Source organism: Rhopalosiphum padi, chromosome 2 (genome assembly GCF_020882245.1).
Source record: "Rhopalosiphum padi isolate XX-2018 chromosome 2, ASM2088224v1, whole genome shotgun sequence".
Classification (NCBI taxonomy): domain Eukaryota; kingdom Metazoa; phylum Arthropoda; class Insecta; order Hemiptera; family Aphididae; genus Rhopalosiphum; species Rhopalosiphum padi.
In genome coordinates this window covers 51,445,335-51,462,764 of record NC_083598.1, presented here as the reverse complement: position 1 = coordinate 51,462,764, position 17,430 = coordinate 51,445,335, and the positions used below count along the sequence as shown (strand labels likewise).

At 23.4% G+C, this 17,430-nt stretch overlaps 1 long non-coding RNA gene across 1 annotated transcript; it reads left to right on the top strand.

The window, feature by feature from the left end:
* The first annotated feature begins 1,477 nt into the window (after positions 1-1,477).
* LOC132921101 (uncharacterized) lies at positions 1,478-4,694 on the top strand. The gene is made up of 6 exons (XR_009660832.1): positions 1,478-1,507; positions 2,115-2,153; positions 2,299-2,322; positions 2,509-2,538; positions 3,696-3,752; positions 4,393-4,694. It is a non-coding gene; the product is annotated as an uncharacterized LOC132921101 (long non-coding RNA).
* The last annotated feature ends 12,736 nt before the right edge of the window (positions 4,695-17,430 follow it).

The window sequence follows — 17,430 nt, the reverse complement described above, 5'->3', positions numbered from 1 at the left end:
TACTGGTTATATACATGTAAAAAGAGTTTGTTATATACCTACTTTCATACTATTAAAATACATAATATCTTTTTATTACAAAAAAAAAATATATAGTTATTATTGTTGAATGAAATAGTAAATTGCTATCAATAAAAGAAGTAGACAGATTATTATACCATTCAAAATTTAAAATTGCATATTGTTTATTATAGTGTATTTAAAGTTTGGTACATATCAACTCTCAAAGTTGAATGTCAAAGTATTTATTTTATTTTAAAGTGTGATTTAATTTATTCATAAAAAAAAATTATATAATTACAAATACGTTAAAATAAAAATAAATTACACAAACATTTAATAACGGTTAAATTTATGACTTTAAATTATTGGGCTTATCGATTATTTATATTTATACATTTACAGATTCGATTTGTAAGTTAACTTTTGTATACATGTAAAAATGTTTGTTATATATTTAAATACTGTTAAAACACTCTTTTTTTTTTATAACAAAAAATATATTTCTTTAACATAATATTAATTTTAAAATAATATATTATTATTTAATGAAATACTACATCTTTGACAATTAATAAACAAATTTTTATACCGTTCAAAATAACATATTATTTATTATGGTGTATTTATATTTTATCGTGTGGTACATATTCACTTTTATTATCCTTTATTATACTGCTTGGTACAGAGTTAATACAATACAAATTTATTTTTGTTCAACATTTTATAAATTAAATAACTGTATTTTTTGTTATGTGATTTAACATATTATTTAAAATTATATTGCATATTATCTAGTATTTAATAATATTTACGATTCATAACACTTATCAACTAATTATGTTTATAAATTCACAGCTATTCAATGTAAGCTCATAATGATATATTTACTATGCTAATTCACATATTCTACCTAAATAATAACAAATTTGTACTTCAATTATATAGTTCAACTTAATATTATTCGGTCTACTCTTTAACAATAAGATAAAATTTTATGAACATAAAACAAAAAATAAAAAAATTTATTTATATAGATGCTGTGAATATAGATAAAATGTCTTAGAATACATTACTATGCATTTCTGAAATATTAATTTGATATACAATTGTATACTATTTTTAGCATGTAAAAGTAAAATATACATTTATTTTTATTTTTTTGTATTAAATATTTTTTTTCTTGACTAGTAATGATGGGAAAGTATTTTAATAAAAATATGGTTCAAAAAATATCTCAAATTTAGAATTTACTATAATTATTTAAACAACAGTTAATAGATACTTTTAGTTCGTGTTTTTGTATAAATCCATAAATAGTAAATAATTAACAATATTATTTATAAAACAATATTTTTTATTTAATCATAAAGTTATAAAAATCACACAAAATTAAAGCGTTCTTTCCCATCAAAGCTTATAAATCTATAATTTTCAATTTTTGAATTTAATAAGAACTAAAAATGTTTTCAAATAGATTCAATAATAAAATCGAATATTTTTACGGGTATGTATAAAAAGTAGATATTTTTTTATGATATACCTATATTTCTAGTTAATATAAATAAAATATTCTGTACTATAGAATAACAATACTGTAACAATGAATAGTATCAGACATCTTATAATATGCTAATACATTGTATAATTGTTTCGTATAAATTTACAAATTTCATTTTAGACCCCATTTTATTGTAATAATATCGACATTTCATAATTGAATATTCTATTAACACATATCTTTTTATTGTTTCATCCACTGTTAGTTCTTAATAGATTGTAAATAAAATATAATATATTCTTAGAGTACTCACTACTTATACGACAAAATAAAAAGGTTATTAATTTATTATTTGCTTATTGAAATAAAATATTGCAGGAGGTTCTATTTACTAAATTCACCATAAGTTGTTTTAAATTCGTAGTGTAGCAATGATTTACTATAATTTTTGTTTTATCACCTTTTTGGGATAGTTAAAATGATTCCATTTTCAAAAATGGGAATGATTTCTATGTAAAGAAATATTAATAAGAAAATATCTATATCAATTTGAAATCTTATAGATTATACACGAATTTTATATGATTAATATTAATTATTTTGTATTTACTAGACAATCCATACCACAATATCGTAAAGATATATAAAGAAGGTAAGCAAATTATTATATAACTTTTTGTGCATACTATACTTTAGTCTGATACGATAGTAGTTTGACTAGTTTGAGTCATAAGAACCTAATAACTTTGGACATAGCCAAAAATTTTAATTAATTGTATTGTTGTTTAATTTATTAGAGACTTTACCAGACGACAAAAATAGTAATAATAACAATATAAAATTTAAAGTATATCTTATGTAAAACTTAATTCATTACTTTTCTTGGAATATTATGATATATGTAAACTATTTTTAGTACTATAATGAATTGATAATTTACATTAGAAAAATATAGTACCTATAGTTCTAAGCAGCACATTTAACAAAGTATATTTTCGTTGTTACAGCTCTTCAAAATAAATCTGATGATTTTTTTGGTAATTTTTATTTCAAAATAATCTTAATCATGATTGAAATTTAAAATAATATTTAGAATGTAGTTTAAAATAACTGTAGTGAAACTTTTATAATTTTTTTGATAAAGGCTTATTTATTTTATTCAGTGGCGTACGTAGGATTTTAGCTTTGTACTTGACCTGGGTTTCAAATTTACAAGTTCTCTGGATTTTAGACCTCATATAGACATGGTACGCGGCAAGGCTTTGAAATCACTTGGATTTATTATGCGAACTGCTCATTTCTTCAGCAACGGATTATTCCTTAAGGTACTCTACTGCGCTTTGGTGCGTAGTATTCTGGAATATGGCAGCGTAATATGGGATCCCAATACAATTAGTGGGTCTCGCCAACTTAAACGTATGCAAAAGAGACGGTTTTTTAGGTTCACTGGTTCTTTATTAAAAATCCCTCATACCCAACATGATTAAACACCTGTAGCTACAAGACTCGGTTTAGATTCCCTGGCTGATCGCAGACATTCACTTAATGTCCAGTTCTTAAAAAATATTTTATCTGGTAAAACAGACTCACCTACCCTCCTATCACTGATTAGTTTTAATGTACCTCAACGATCTGTCCGACATTTAGTCCCTTTTTCCATTCCACTATCCTTCACAAAGTATATGTTAAATTAACCCATTAGGCGTATCTTGTCCATCGCCAATGTGGATCCCTCCTTCTCGTATTAAATTATTAATTAATAGTGTTGTATATAAATCTTAGTACTCTAAATTTAGCATTGTTATTGGCTATTGTATATTATATTTGTGCTATGCACTACTGTTAAAGGGCATAGCCCGTAAATATTAATAAATAAATAAAATAAAATAAAAAAATATTTTCTGGTTAACACAAAAATTCAAAATTAACTTAATTGAGAATTTTAAGAACAATATATGTTGATTTTAAGTTAACGTATATACAAATGAGTTAAGTTAAATCTAAGTTAATTAAAACAGCGAACTAGTAAGTTAAGTTGATAAGTTATAATTAACTTAACTTTTAACTTATTAACTCATTATTACCCAGCTTTATTATATATATATTATTAATACATAATATTATGAACTAAAAGTAATTTCACTATTCAAACCATTCAAACTATCTAAAAATTGTAGTGAATCCTTTATTTTAGATTATCAAAAGAAATACTACAAATATCTAAAGGATTATATAGATACAATAAGGAATGGTACGTATTATAAATAATAAAATAATGGTACAATATTACTCATCACACATTTTAATGTGTACAATATATTAATTTAAAATTATAATAAATCTCCATAAAAATATATAACTACAAAGTACCTGAACGTATATTTGTGTTGGAATTTACAACAGAACATACAAAGAATAATAAAAAAAAAATTGAAATAATGATTTCTGAGTTATACCTATTATAATATGATGATTGACTTGATGTATTGATATAATATAATTAATTAATATAAAATCCTTTATAACTAACGGAAAGTATCGTATTTTTACCCTTTATCGTCTATTATGTATAATGCATTATAATTTATAACCTATTACATTATATGCATTAATAATAGTATATTTAGTTCATTTTTAATAATTATAAATTAATTGTCGTGTTGCAATACGTCTGCAAAATACTGTTGGAATTGACTTATGGTTATATAATGTATTGCCCCATAACTTGCATTTATTTTCTACTTTTATTTCAAATTTCAATATTATTATTAAATATATTCAATTTCATGATCCTATGGTAGTGTCTTAATTAATATTATAAATAATACTTAAAATAGAGCTAAATAATAAGAAACTTAAAATTTAATCTTGTTTTTTATAAATTTTTACAGCCGCACCACAATTGGCCATAAAAGAATGGTGTAAAATACAACATGATCCCACCGACGAGTTTCTAAATCAATATTAAGGCGTAGAAAAATAATAATCTTTAATTTAAATAATTGCCTTTCATTGTATTTTAAATTATATAACATTAAGAAGAGACTAGTGAATTCAATCCTAGTGTGTATTAAGTATGCTTCAAGTGTACTAAATGATTACCGATAAATTATATATTTAGTATGAGTATTCAATTCAAATATATAACATTTAGAATAGTAATTAAACAACATTTATTAACATTAGTTTATTAAACAAGATTGTATTATTTAAAATATATACATATATTATGCACGTCTTATAACATAACTCGTTTTTTATAAACTTATAAATAATCGTATAAAAAAGTAAATGATTAAAATAATACGTCCTTAAAAATCAAAAAAAATCATAAAAACACATTGCTGTATAGTACCTAGTGAATATCTTTATTTCTATAGTGTTAAAATAAATGTGTTTTGAATAATAATAATAATAGAAAAAAAATCGTTCAGATTATAAACAAAGATATTGTATTGTTATAATACTTTAAATATCAAAAATTGTCAATTATTATGAAGAAAATAATAAAAATTCAAACTGTGTAGAAAATATTCTTTATATATCATGCATTTTATACTTTTAGGTTCTGAAAAAAAAATCTTTCATGGAACCTATTGTACTATATGTTTAGTTAAATCATACATTATCATATACGTAATCAAATCATTAACAATGTTATTATTGTTTTAAGTTATTAAACTCGAGTTTTTTAATTTATTACACTAATTTTGTTTAACACGATATAGTTAAAAAAAAAAGTATTTACAATTTGGCAAGTCGATTATTTTTTACAATTTATAAGTATTCGTATTCTCAACGAATAGAAAATTAGACTAATATTATTGATGTACCTAATACCTATCCTTGTACCAATCCACTCCACTCTCCTAAACATTAAATATTTTTTAAGCCATTTCAAAACCGTTTTTATTATTATGTTTGATTTTGATTATTCTTTAAAAATTTAAAACTAATGTATTATAATTTTCTAAGTTATTTACATAAAAAAATGTCAATTTATTTTCTAAAAACAATGTTTTAAGTAATAATCGTCATGAACATTAAATATTTAAAACTCTAAGGCCAATAATATAATAATATGTTGTATATTATGGACAATATACATTATACTTGCCTTTTATTTTCAAAATGTTTCTAGGAAAATTATTATCTATTGTACTTCTAATGTTCATTTAAATAAAGAATACTTTATCCATACCTATACTACGTTTTTAATTAGCATTAATAAAAATACATTTAAAATTGGTTAGTTATTAATGTTATCGGCATTTTTTTTCACTATCTGGTTAAATTTTATACATTTAATTAATAATAAAAATATTTATTTTTATTTATCACCTGAAATAAAGAAGATAATATTCCATTTAAACGATATTATTTTCAGAAAATATAGACTATTTTAAAAATAATAATAATAAAATTCTACTAGAAGTTACCTAATGTACTCACTTAATTAATAGTTTTTGAATCATTCAATTTTGAAGATTCTTTTTGTGAAAGTTTCAGCATAGTGCTATACTGTCCATTTTTTTATCCATATGTATAAAATTTTGACCGAGTACCAGGCACCTGACAAGTGCAAAAAATATTGATATCTAACCTGGAAATAGAGGCAAAACATTTGATGTTTTTGTTTATTGTTTTTAAATTAGAGTTTAAAAGTCAAATATAAATTATTTTAACATTTAAAATCTATTGTATGATAGAATATGACTAATAACGTAGTAATCATATTATGTAGTTTATACATATAACAAAGTTTAAGACAGAGTCAATCCACTGGTATTATTTAATTTTTCATAGGCAAAGCAGTGTAATCAGATATAATTAATAAATTATATACATATACATATATATATATATATATATTAAACAGGTTATTCATTTATCATTATACACTCATTATTTCGTCAAATACTTGAATTTTTTCCATTTTGTTTTTTTTAAATATTTTGATTTATGCTTTTCTCAAACTGTATGAAATTTAATTTTTTTTCACCCATTTATTTAATAATGAAACCACTATCAACTTTTATTTTCAAATGATAACCTACATTTAAAATACACTAAATTAATAGGACTGTTTCTTTTATAGATTTTAACAATCAAATTATTATTTTTCGTTGATTTTTTAGCGAGTTATAGCTTTTCAATGTTGGGTAGTTTTAAGTTTTTATAATACTTCTTGTTTCTGAAGACCAGTAGTCATATGAGTAATAAATAATAAGAGGTACATATTTTCATATGCAATAAACTCGTTATAGACTATCGACGCAGTGATGAACTTTATACCTGTAGTCAAACCAACGCCTCACAGCCGTAATAATCTGTAGGATGAATAACTAAAAACCTCAAACCACTTAGCTTAGATCGCTTTAACCACTTAGAGCAGATACAAATCATTAATGGTTAAATGAAAAATAATGATTTAATTTTTAAAATTCATAAAAAAAATAGCCATATTATTTTATGACATTTTAAATATAGGTTACCAATTTACCATTTGAAAATCAATAGCTGATAGTGTTACTATTAAAAAAAGGGTGAAACAAATCAAAAAAATCATACAGTTTGAGAAAAACATGATACAAAATATTTTGAAAAAAAAATGAAAAAAAGTTAATACTTGACAAAAGAATGAGTGTCTAATGATAAAAAAAATCACTCTGTATATACGAAATCAAAGTCTTAAAATGGATGAGCCTTATGTGAACCAGCAATTAAAATACTGATAAGAATTTGAATGGAAAACCTACACTTTTTTTGTATTCTTGACTCAAACTGGCAACTGTTTAAATTTTCCTCTTCCAACTTTAACCTAAATAAAATCTGCATCCATTCATTAGATCTGGTGTCCACACAATTAATAATGATTGGTTTTTCAAAATCAGCAAATATTATTTTAAGTAAAAATTAATATTATTTCTTCGAAATTCAGATTTGAGATGTGTAAATACTGTAAAGTATATGTTTCTATATTTTTATTAGGAAGTAAAAAAAATACTAGTGGTATAAAATTATTATTTTGTCAAGCCATTTATTGTAAAAATGTGTGTTATTAATTTTGGGCAACTATTAAAAGTTCCATCCATAAATATTGAATCAAATACGTTTAAAAATTTTAAACCCAGACGCAATTCATTTCAAGGGTGTATTTGAGGAGAGGCGAAAGGAGCATTCCCCCCTCGCTCGTATTTTTTCCATAATATAATACATTAATAAATATTTTATTTTAATAATTTATTTAAAAAATGTCCGTTTGATAGAGATCGTAAATCATATTGATATCATACTTGACATAATAAGAATTTTATATCTATTTAAGAAATCAACTGTAAATTCTTTTTAGTTTGTATAGAATAAAAATTAATTTCGCCCACCCTCCCATGGTCTCAACTCAAATAATACACTCTTGATTCATGTAGTCGTTTAGATAAAGCTGGACGTAATTCGTGTACCCACTTATATATTTTTTATTTCGGGACGCAATTCATGTGTAGCCGTCGAATTACCTATATACGAGTAATGTTGATATAAATAATATGGTTTCGTATTTTTTTTTTTTTAATTTTTACGTTTAAATCATTATTTTTCATATAACTGTTAATGAGTTATAGATTCTCTAAGTTGGGTGGTTTTTAGTTATTCGTCCTACAGGTTAGTACGGCTGTGAGGCGTTGGTTTAACTACAGATATAAAGTTCAACACTGCGTCGATAGCCGACAACGAGTTTATTGCATATGAAAATATGTACTATTACCCATGTGACTACTGGTTTTCAGAAACAAGAAGTATTATAAAAACGTTTTAACGTTTTGTTTATTTAATATTATTCTATTAGTGTAATTTAAATAGTTTATATTTATTTTCAATAATTTTAGTTAGCGATAAAATGTTATTTCGATCAATTGTTTTCTATCATTTGACAGGATACTGTATTTAATATTTTGTAATCCTATGTGAATACAAGATTCTACTATAGATTCTATATAAGTTACAAAATGTGAGCTATACAGACCTATTATTATTTATAAATCAAGATGACGTAGGTATATAATATAAGTATTATGAAATATTATAATATTTCGACATTTAAAATACATACACAACCAGACCAAGTGCCAGGCAAGGTGAAATATTGACAACTTAGCCTAAGAATTGGGGCAGAAAATTTGATGTTTTTTTTTAGTTTTTAAATTCAAGTGTGAAAAATAAAAATAAAAGCTAAAATATTTTAATATGTTAAAATCTATTGGATGATGAAAGATGACTTATAACGTGTTATAAATTCAAACACCCCCCAAAATATTCGGGTTTTTGTGTGGTTATTTACTTATTCAATTTTAATGTTAATTCTGTTAAATCAATTTTTATATGTATTTAAAAAAAATATTGTAAGTATACCTAACCTAACCTATGTACCTAATAATAATATATCTTTTACCTATATACACACCTATATAGGTGTGCTATTAGTCATTGTAGTGGGCCTCAAATATTTCTTACAAAATTGTTGGTCAGCACAACAAAAGATTGGAAACCGCTGATTTAGGTTATTTACCGATTTTACGGTCTGAAAGAATAAAAGATAAATATTCTGATTAAATATATTCGAAATTTAATATTTAGGTGAAATTTACACAGCTGGGCTACACACGGAGTGTGCTAATACGTATTTAATATTTTTAGGACGCCTATTAATATGGCCTCCACAATAAAAAACGTTCTCAGGCTTGATTTGAGAAAAAGACAAAAAAGTGTAAAAACAATACCAATAAGTCATTTTGTAATGTAATAATTAGATAAATAAATAATACATAACGAAATACTTAATAAAATAAAGACAATGCACCGACGACCTATTCAATGATTAAAAATTGTGATAAAGACAAACATTTAAATGACAGTTTGAAATTGAAAGTAAAATTGATAATATTGTAGTAATTTAACGCAAGATAATACGCAAATAAAGAATACAGTTAATATAGTTAACAGGATAAAGTTTGTGTTCAGAATCCAGTACATCAAAATATTCAATCTTTTGCTTCACATGCTTTTTTCTTTTTTTGCTAATAATCACATCGGTAAATCCGCATTTTCTGCAATAATAAAATTCAAGATTGAAAACATTTCAATTATTTTGTTGATTAGCATGAGAATAGTAAAAACTCTAAATAAAATTTCTTGGAATGAAATAGTTCAAATAAAGATGAGGACAATTAAACAGTTGATTATAAATATCAAAGTATCTTTTTAAAATTATGGTATTGTAAAATGTTTTGAGCGCAATAAATTAGTCTATCGACCCTAAACTGTATTGAGCATTTTAAGTTTAATTGGTGTAATGACCCTAAAATATTTAGAGTGCAATTGGTATATAAAAAAGTAATTTTATACACAATTGGTAAACTGCCGTCTATAGTAAGTATAGTGTTTAATTACTTAAATTTGAATTCAATAATAATAGGTATATTATTGAACTTATTGATATACGAAAAATAATTTTGTGCGGAGCTTGATCAGCCAATATAATACTACTAAGTTTATTTCACATTATTTTTCGAATATAGCTATTTGTGTAATTTATTTTTCTATTGATATTATGGTAAGTCTGATTTTACTAAATAATTCTCGATTTTTTATTTGTTTTTACCGATTATTTTGTAAAACATTGTAAATATATCTTTGACTTCACTGAAGTATAGTAACTAAAACTATAATAGTCAACTAGTTAAATGTAACGGCTGTCAGAAACCATACTTAAAGTTTAAGTTTGAAATATTTTTTATTGTGTATAGGTACATCGAAAAAATATATTAATTGTAATAATATGTGTGACTTAAGACTTGTTTGTTTATAGATGAGTAAATTATTTTGTAATAGTTATGTTTGAAATGTGTACTTAGTTGTTAATATAATGAATAAACACCAAACATAACATCGTTTTCCAAAAATAATAATATTCTTTTTTTACGACACAATCTGTATGCTTGTTTTTTGTAGTTTTCTTATCAATAACTATGATTTCTTATAAAAATTTAATAGCATTATCGGTGACAGTTTTATATTTTATAAACTATAGTGATGCTAATGATTTAGGTAACAACTAATTATGATTTTATATTTAAATTAAAATATGAAAATGATATTAAGTAACATTAATATTTTTATATTTTATATTATTTATTTATTACATTTTAAAATTTTAATTGACCTTAGACTAGTATCATAAAATACAATGACATTTTGCAACAAAATAATCAATAATTAATCGTAATTACCAAAATGAACATAGTATATTATGTGTAAATAATTACATTTAACAATTTTTTTTTAATTAGGATATATAGGTAAGAAATTAATTTAAATTTACATGCCACTATAATAAATTCTAAATCATTGTTTTTTATTAATATAAAATAAAAATTCGATCTTTGTGTATTAAGAATAATTATTTTTTATATATTTGTATAATTGTATAAGTACATTTATTTTGTATGCACATTATTTTATAAAAACAATTTCATTGAATTTTTCTTTTATTTTGGTAAAAAAAAAAATACTTGATAAATTAATATGAAATACTAAATTATTTTATTCATTCTAAAGAAAATATATGTAATCACACTAAAATTTAGGCGTAATATGTAACACAGTGAACTTAGAATACGACGAGGTACATTATACGTAACTTAATGCATCTAAACCTATATATTATTTAATATATTATACAGCCAGTTAATAGTTAAACGTTTGAAATATACAAAGTGGCCGCTGGTCTTTAATTTTACTGTTGCTTAATAAAAAATTTGTGCTGCGTAAAACGTTCATTATTTTATTGATTAGTACCTTTTTAAAAACGTAAAAGCAAAATCTAATCTCATAAAATATGACATAGATATTTTGAAGAACAATAAATTGTATAATAATTATATAAGTTACATCACTTATATCTATTCAGGGACATCTCATTTTTTAAATTAATTTTTAAATCTCTATTATTATATCAATAATACATAATTATTAATTAATAAGTTTTTATTTTGTTTAGATTGCTGTGGTAAGGGACATAAAATTATAAAAATTTTCATTTTAAAATTTATCAATACAATTTAATCACAATAAATAAGATATTGGTATAATATTTATCGTAATAAATTTTAAGCTGTTTCTGTTTTTTTAAGGTCAATGTTAATCATATAATAAAATTGAATTTAAAATTTAAAAAAAAACTTTATTCACCCATATCTAACTTCTTTTTTTGAACTACCTTTATTTATGCGCGTGAAATTAGCCCCCCCTCACCTTTTTCCTATCTGTTTCAAGACTACATTAATATTTTAGAAATTAACTCTTCTAAAAACGCTCCTTAACATAAATTATTTGTAGATTTATATGTATTTAAAAATATTTATGTTAGTCAAAATTATATTTATAATGCCAGTATATAATTAACAGTTTCTCTAGCGGAATCTGAGCTTACAAGTAAGTACCTAGGTATAATTTTATAATGCTGACTATAACTTTTGGGACATCCATTTCATATCTGTTAAAATTACATGTTATAAACTCAAATTTTGTATTGCTTGTTTCTTTGTTATTCAGATAAAATAGGTTTAACTATTTTATGTTAGCTGTTTATAACTAATTTACAAATGAATAATGCATTTACACTTTAGACTGATTAGCGTTCAACTTGAAGATAATTAATTAATTTGTAAGATATAATTTTTACAGATAACGGATTTATAAACGTTTGTTATGTTATGAAATTTAGTAAGTTATTTAATGATGATGATCTATAAATTAAAAATACGTCATAGTCAAATGGCATACTTTAAAATGGCTTTTATACAATTTTCAATTTTCATTTATTTAAAAAAAAAAAATTGAAAATTCGGCAATTAAAATAAATGCATAGGAGATTTTTTTTATATATAACTTAAACAAATAAAATGCAATCCATTACATTATATAAATTTACAAACAGTGATACATGAGATGGAGTTACTATACTATATCAATATCTATATTACTAAATAATACGATATAAAATATATTCCTATTTCATAAATTACATGGAATTTTATATATGTAGCTGTGTGAGTAACTGAAATTTAAAAATTAACTATTGCAGAAAATTTCAAGGGGTTTAAAAATTCTGTGAAAAATAAATATTATCACGAATTTAAACACAAAGGTATATTATATTTTTAAATATATTATCGTGAATTACGTATTTTGGTTTACACAGTGTTAACAATTAAATATTTAAATAATTAAATAATTTCACCTTGACCTATAATGCCAATGCACACTATAATATATTTTCTTCTTTATTCCAATATTATAGTCTGTGCTTATATGATTATTAAAAGTATAATAAAAAATCTACTAAAAATCTACTAAAAAGTGATGATTATAAATTAAAGGTTATATTATCCAAGTTAATGCGGTAGATTAAAAAAGGGACTACCAAAAAGGATATCTAATATATTTTTTTAAATTAATTAAGTTAAAATATTATTTCAGAAAATTTTTGTTTTTACAAGGGTTCTTACAATTACAATTTACAAATTTAAGTTTTTTTTTTCTGGTTTACATTGGAAATATAGTATGATAATATCGTATTATTAATCCGAACAGCAAAAAAAATATATGACATCATTCTATACATGCCTGATGCCTCTAAAGAACCTAATAATATCCCTTTGGATTTTAATAGATGGCCCAATATCTTAGACATTCTAGTAATTAAATCAGTTCTATTCTTATTCATCCTTGTATAGAATTTGACTTAGATTGAATACCAATAACAATTTAAAATTACAATGAACTCATCTTCTCAATCCTACTAGAGAAACAATTTGGAATACGTCATTTTCTAATCTTGTCCGATCAAATTTAAAATCGCCAAAAAGCATATCTAAGACCCAATTTAGCAGAGCAATCAGCCGAATATTTTAAGAATGTCATTACAAAAGTTACGCAGACTTCATTAAATCCCGTATTGCAAAGTTTACTCAGTCCGGTCTTCTATTACCACACTCCATATCTTCACTTATCCTACGTAAATATATCACTAGGCGCGTTTATACAAAAGATTTTTATGTAAGGATTTCGATAACTTTATTTATTATGAACTTGTGTCCAAGGTATTTTTTATTTATTAACCTATCTATCTGTTGTATTTCTTTAAGACTGGAAGGGTAGATAATAATATTGTTTTATATTTTATTTTGCTTTCTGCGGGCAAGATCAGTTTTTTGTGATTTGTTTGTGCTTCTAACTTCTATTGTAAAGCGGTTTTCAAAGTGTTGAGCCAAAATTTAGCATTTTCTGGGTTTGTTTTATATTTTGTTCATCGAATTTTAAGAGGTTGAATTGTATCTCGTTGTTTTAGGATTCTCTTTGTTGTTGTTCATAGGCCAGCTTCTTATTTGGGTTTGGTTTTGATAAGTATGTTTTATAAGAGTTGTATCTATGATTGTCAAGTTCTAAATTGACCTTCCTGGCTTCCTAGTTATTAATTTCATGTTTTCATGTCCTTTTCCTGATTCTTCTAGATTTATAACTTTTCTTAAATAATTTTTGGATATTATGATGACGAGTTAAGTGTTGCTTGATATTTTGATAAGAATGAATAGGATACATATAATGATTAGTCAGTTCTGATAAATATTTTAAAATACCTATTAGTTAAATATAATTTTGTGCAATTAAAAAAAACTATAGTATCCCAAAAAGATCGCTTTTTTATAATTGCTAAAATAACATTTTATTTTCAAAAACTTACAAAAAATATGTACAGTTTTGGTATAACATCCGGTTTATGTATAAAAATAATATTATTCGATTGTCCTCCACTAACTTATTGACAGGCCGAAGTGCGGTCGATTAAATTAATAGTAACTGCCTCTCAGTTGTTTCTGGTGAATTTCACGAGGACGTAATGACACAAGCAAACAACGTCCCGTCTGAGTAAAATACAAAGTCGTCGCACAGTCTCCACACCACTTTCGTTAGATTTTTAAAAATTCTTAACTACCAACACATAACGTGTTTCAATTGACATTCGGTACATAGTGACACTTGACAAAAACTGATTACACACTACAAATTGGAATGATGGTAGATTAAAAAAATTACGAAAACAATGTTGTAGCCATAAAAAAAAAAATGGCAACTGATTAAAAAAAAAAAGCGTTCTTTTTGGGACAGCCTATACATTTAACACAATTCGTATTAACGTTATAAATACTTACAATAAAAATAATAATAAAATATTAAAATTTATAGAGATTGGAAAACAATTCTTCGAATATACCAAAAAAGAACATGATAAGGGTGGTAAGTACCTATTATAATTGTTGAATGTAATTATTTTTATACTAATTTATATAAACAATTAATTTAATTTAATTCAGTAATTGCATTACACAGATATGTTTAGAAGATTATATGTTTTTTTTTATAATACTTAAGAATACGTAAAATAAAACCTTTATTTTTTCATTTATTACAGATCCTCCAAAATCTCCAGAGCAATTTTGTACTTCTATCTGTAAACAAAGAAAAATATATAAATTTAAATTTTAGAAATGTGAAATTTTCTGTTATAATATTCTGATGTATTCTAAGGTACACCTAGGGTTGCCACCTCTCCGGGTTTCTCCCGGAAAATCCGGGTTTACACATAAATCCACGTGCTACGGGTTTAGAAAATATTATTCTCTAGGTCGTCGAAAATTAGTATTATTTATATAATTATATTATATAGTTTGTCGATAAGCACGATTTTCATACACCAAATGATAAGATAAAATTGGTGATGATCTTTTTTTTTTTTTGCTTATCGTCTTATCTTTACGTCTGCATTTCTGCAATCATTCAAAAGTGGTAACTCTTTGCACACATATTATAATAAAATAACTTGATATAAACCTAAAAAATTATAAAATATATTTGTATGTCAAATATAATTAAAATGTGCATTATGTAAGAAAGTTATAAGTTTTCACAGTGAAATTATTTTATCATAGATTTATATACTATTATATTTTAACTTAATTTAATATTTTTAAAAAGTGTTCAACAAGCACAAACATTGCTTATCCAAGATGCCTCAATATTTGATATTCGATATTAAATGTAAAAAGTTTTTGATTTTACAAAATAATCTCGATTTAGTTTTCAATAAAAAATATTCAATTTTGTAAAATTAAAATTTCGAAAGCTTATAAATAAAAAAATGAATTTAATTTAAGTAGAAGCGCAGTAGGAAATTAGAATATATTTTTGTTAAAACTTGTGGTTAATTCTTTTTGAATATTTGTTCAATTCAGAACGTTGTATTTAAAAATAAAATAAATATTTAAACTTTCAGATAAAGATAAAAAGGATACAAATCAAAATGGATGTTTTTCAAGTATTATTACAATATTTTAAATTATAGCATATTTTAAAATCAACTATATATCAGGAATTATATTAGTTTATTTTGTGTCAAAATATAATTTTTAACAATTATTGTTAAATAAATTCTTCGTAATTATCCAACTCTATGAATATTCCATTGCAGAAAAATGGCAAACCATGTTAATTTTAGGAAAATTAAATTGATGGTTGTTAGAATAATAATATGATACTTCTAAAATCGCGGCATTTAGCATATGTTAGCCACTCTCATCTCCCATTACCGCCGTGCGATAAAGAAGTTAAGGATGCTTTTATTTGAGACAAACAATTGTGTTTAGCTATATATTTTACTATGTTGAGTCTCTTTGATTATGTCCTGAACGTTTATTTCTACAGCATTCGGTTGTTAGTCCATTGACAAACCCCCGACAATTTAAGGTCATGGGTAGGGCGGTCGGTTATTGAAATACATCGTTTTAAACGTTTTAATGTTCTGTAAAGGTAGAATATTAATATTAATTTCAACCTAAATGAAAAATATATGTATATATTGTTCATATATGTGTGTATACAAAATCTTTTTACATATTTTCTAGATCTATGTATATATTTCTTACTATACACTATTAACTTGTAACTGTCATTACACATAAACACAACTTAAATAAATAAAATAGTCATGATATTTTTGTGATTAATATTAAATACAATAGACAATTTATAGATTTGTAATTAATAATGAAATATTTTATTACATTTATATTTTATATAGCTGACTGTATCAAGAGTAAGGCTATACATTTGCTTATTATTATCGTCATTAGTAAACCTATTGTTTAAATGTTTAATAACATAATAATAGATGTACAAAGAATTATTGTGTATAATAATTTATTTTATTGTTATTCTGTTAAATATGTATTAGAATTTTGGTATTTTTTTTTAAGAAAATGTGGTTTATGGAAATGTTAGTCAATGAATAATGATGACTTTAGCAGATAAGGCCATATTTGTATAATACAAAAAAATCAAAAAACGTTTAGTAATTATTTTTAATATTGTGTTTTTTTTTCTTAATAAATACACAAAATAAATAGGGTGTAATTTTAAAAATGCATACACATAAATCGAACAATAATGATTATGAACAGCAACAAAATAATTAAAATATTTTTAAAATTATGCCATGTCCGAAAAATACTGATAAAAATATTTTGTAAGAATTCAAGTTTTAAATATTATTTTTTGAACTTACATTAAATAACAAAAAATTAACTATATACAATTTATTATCAAAAATTGCTTTTAAAGTGAGATATCAAAGTATTTGTTCTTTTTAAAAAGTGTAATTTGATGTATTCATACACAAAAATTTACATAATTACAAATACATTAATGGCTCTCCTTAAAATCTGCAAAAACACAATTACACAAGCAAACAAGCTATTTGTTTGTTTTATTTATGGTAAAATTTTAAATCATTGGATTTATCAAATATTTATGTTTGT